This window comes from Rhamphochromis sp. 'chilingali' (genome assembly GCF_963969265.1).
Source record: "Rhamphochromis sp. 'chilingali' genome assembly, chromosome: 10".
Taxonomy (NCBI): Eukaryota; Metazoa; Chordata; class Actinopteri; order Cichliformes; family Cichlidae; genus Rhamphochromis; species Rhamphochromis sp. 'chilingali'.
In genome coordinates this window covers 32,150,950-32,154,511 of record NC_137937.1, presented here as the reverse complement: position 1 = coordinate 32,154,511, position 3,562 = coordinate 32,150,950, and positions in this window count along the sequence as shown.

The window sequence follows — 3,562 nt, the reverse complement described above, 5'->3', positions numbered from 1 at the left end:
TTGCTCATTTGAGGATGAGATGTGTGGAAAAGGAGCGTGAGGATTTCAATTTGGCCCCATTGCAGTCAGGTGAGCTGGGAATAACGAGAATAACGAAATCAGAGAGGTGTACAGTCAAGGTAAGATATACCTGATTTTACTCAGGGTAACATTACACCATTTGTGTAGCAGATAATAAAATGTAAGCCATACCACATTTGTGTGTGGTAGCAAAGCTTTAAATAGATCTTATACCTCTGATTTTGCATGATTAAGGCAAATGACTATAATCTGTATTAGCCTTCTGTACTGTTATGACTACTGTCTCATCTATTTGCGTCAAAGTCTGCTGGATGATTATGTAGTTATAGAAAAAACAGAAGGCAGAGCAGCCTGCAAAAACTGAAATCCCATATTAATACTGTATATTTCAAAAGCATGACCAACAGCTACCATGGGGCATGGACAAATGTAATTTGCATCTAAAATCTGATTTTTTTTGTCTTGTGGTTTAACTATTTTTGTCTTTAATTACTTATTTCTTCTTCTTTAAAAAAAAAAACAACTTTATGTCTCTGACCAGATGGATAAATGTAGCAAAGGCGCCAGATTCTTGCTGACTTTAGGCAGTTGCAATCTTAGTAGCCTATTTCTTACTGTGTTACCAACATGCATTCAGAATCAGTTACTACTAATCTGGAAATTAAATCCTGTTTAATGCTACTGACTATATTTTCAGGCCATTTTGATAAAGATCTTTAATCTACTCTATATGGTTAATTTGTGAAAACAATGACTAATTTATTCCTCTTTTTGTTCAATTTTCCTCTTTATCAAAGATGAGAAATTCTCAGGCACTCTTGGTCCTACAGCGTTCCTTAAGCAACGGGATGCAGAATTTTATTGTTTCAAATGATTAACTCAAGTGCAAGTTATAAACTTTACATTGAATAATGAATGACACTGAAAATCTTTCTATAGAAACCAAATGTGCTTGAATGCACATTAAGGTTTAGGCTTGTGTTTTGCAACTCTCAGTCTTGCTTATCAGCAGATGAAGGCAGCAGGGGCAGACTGCTGTAGGGTAAAGCATGGTGAATGAGAGAATTCAGGGGTTTAATGAAGAAAATATTGGACAATCATTTGGCTTCAGAAGACTTGGATAATTATGCCAAACTGTTTAGGTTCATTTGTTTGCCATTTTATACACTTTTGGAACTCAGAAAGAACATGTTCAGCTGATTCAAACGGGGACTTTGGTTGTTAAGAGTATAATGTGCCAAAAACACCACCACAAAAATCATTACGTGGGGTGACTGATATTTGCTTTCAAGACTAGGTCTCAGTGCAGCACCAGCTCTCCTCTGTTTTTGTTTCTCAAGGTAATTAGAAAGTATTGTGGTCCAAGAAATTTTCAAAGCATGGAACAAGCATGAATCTCTTCGGATTTGATCTTGTTATCATAGACTGAGACATTAATGTTGAGATTGGGATTCAGAGGAAACCATACCATCTGTTACAGGCCTAGTACCTGAACAAAAAGTTCTAGTTGACAAAAATGATATACAGTCATGAAAAAAAAGATTTTTTTTCACAGGACACTATGCTGTACTGAGAATGACATCACAGACTCTACAGGACTCAGCATGTTAAATGTTAAAGTTCATGGCAGTACAATTATAAAAAGATTGAATATGTATGCAAGCGTTTCCACCAGGAACCTGGAATGTCATTTGGACAAATGAAAACAAAATAGAGATGTTTGGTCATAACTCACAATACTATGTTTGGCCAAAACCAAACACCCTATTTCAGTTGCCAACCGTGGTAATAGAGGGGTGATGATTTAGGGGCTTGTTTAAAGTTGAGTATGAGCTCTTCTACTAAAGTATTGCAGAAGCCAAATGTAGGGCCATCTGTCTGAAAGATGGAGCTTTGCCCAAATTGGGTCATGCAACAGGACAATGATCAAGCACGCTAGCAAATCTAGTATAGAATGGCTGAAAACAAAAAGAATCACAATGTTGCAAAGGCCCAGTCATAGCCTAGTCCCCAACCTCACTGAAATGCTCTACCAAGACTTGAAGGGATCTGTGCATAAGCCAATGCCTGCAATAATGTCTTAAAGAAGAATGTGCAAGAATTTATCTAATGAGATGTGAGAGACTGATAAAGCCACACAGAAAATGATTACTTCAAGTTATTGCTGCTAAAGGTGGTTCTACAAGCTACTGAAATCACAGGAAAAAAAGAGGACTGTTAAGAGTTAAGTTTCCCCCTGTCAAGAGAGCTTTAGGTGGACTGTTTTTGCAGAAATAAAAGGTGCCACATGTCACCTGAGGATACAAAGTTGGCGGTGCCCTTTTGTGTGCAGCCAGTGGTTCGTGGACACTGCTGACTCTGTCAGACTGACACTTTGGATATTTTTATATGCGCACTTGGAGTGACTGAGTTTGGAGGAGTCCCAACTTTTATGAAACATTTTAGACTTTGGAGATTACAATTGATCAGGTCTCTTTTGACCCAAAATAGGTGCTTCTTCAACTGCTACAACATGCATTCACCGCCATTTTAATGGTTTTTTTAATTGCCTGTTAAAGGGTGCAGACAGTATTTATAACTTTAACACAAAAAGATAAGACGAGTGAGGTTGAACGTAGCAGATACACAAAGAAATAAACTTAATAAAGTGGAGTTCAGTAACACATTTGTCACTCTTTGTCAGTTGCCACTTGGAAATATTGGTAACTTGGAAGTATTACAGTGTCTAAGACCACATCTCTAGGTTAACTACTGTACGTGTTTATTTGCTCTTTGCTTGCTGCTGGTGTTGACAGCACCTTAAAGACAGCACTGCCCTGCCAAATGCCAAACATGTCTATCTAGACTGTTGTGTCATTTTACCACCACAGAACTGCTAAGCTACAGCTGTTCATTTCAGAGGGTCACTCTGCACTGTTATGCAGCTGAGTATCCAACTGGAGAAGATGACACAAAAAAGCTGCAGTGTCTTTTAACTCCCTTTCTCTTTTAAAAACTATAAATCACTTCCTACTCTTGTTTTCCCAGGAGTCAATTTACACACTGACCGCAGTCTGAGCAGCTAAATTGGCAGTATTGTGTATGCAGCTTTGCGTCATTACAAAGGTTCTAGTGCATAATAAGTGCTATGCCTTCAGCCTCATGGATTATAATTTAGGCATTTGGGGTTGCAAGCCATTCATCCCCCCGGCTTTCCAGCGGTAGAAGGAAATCAACCATACACCCACCATTCATACGGTAATCAATCACACTTATGATTTTAGTGTAATGTCGGCGAGCAACCGGAATGCTCAGGGTGAGAGTAATTAAAAGGGAAAAAAGAAGAAAACAAAGATCAGAGAAACCGACAGGGCAGGGAGGGTGTATTGCGTTTATGTGCTGTGTTGTGGGATTGCCTGCGTCCACACGCTGAGCGTATAAGTGTGTGTGTAAGTGCGCATGTATGTATGTGAGAGACAGAGTGACGGGGGCGATACAGAGAAGGGAGAGACTACATATCTGATCCACACAGAGAGCTTCCTTTCACAAAAACACTGAAGAC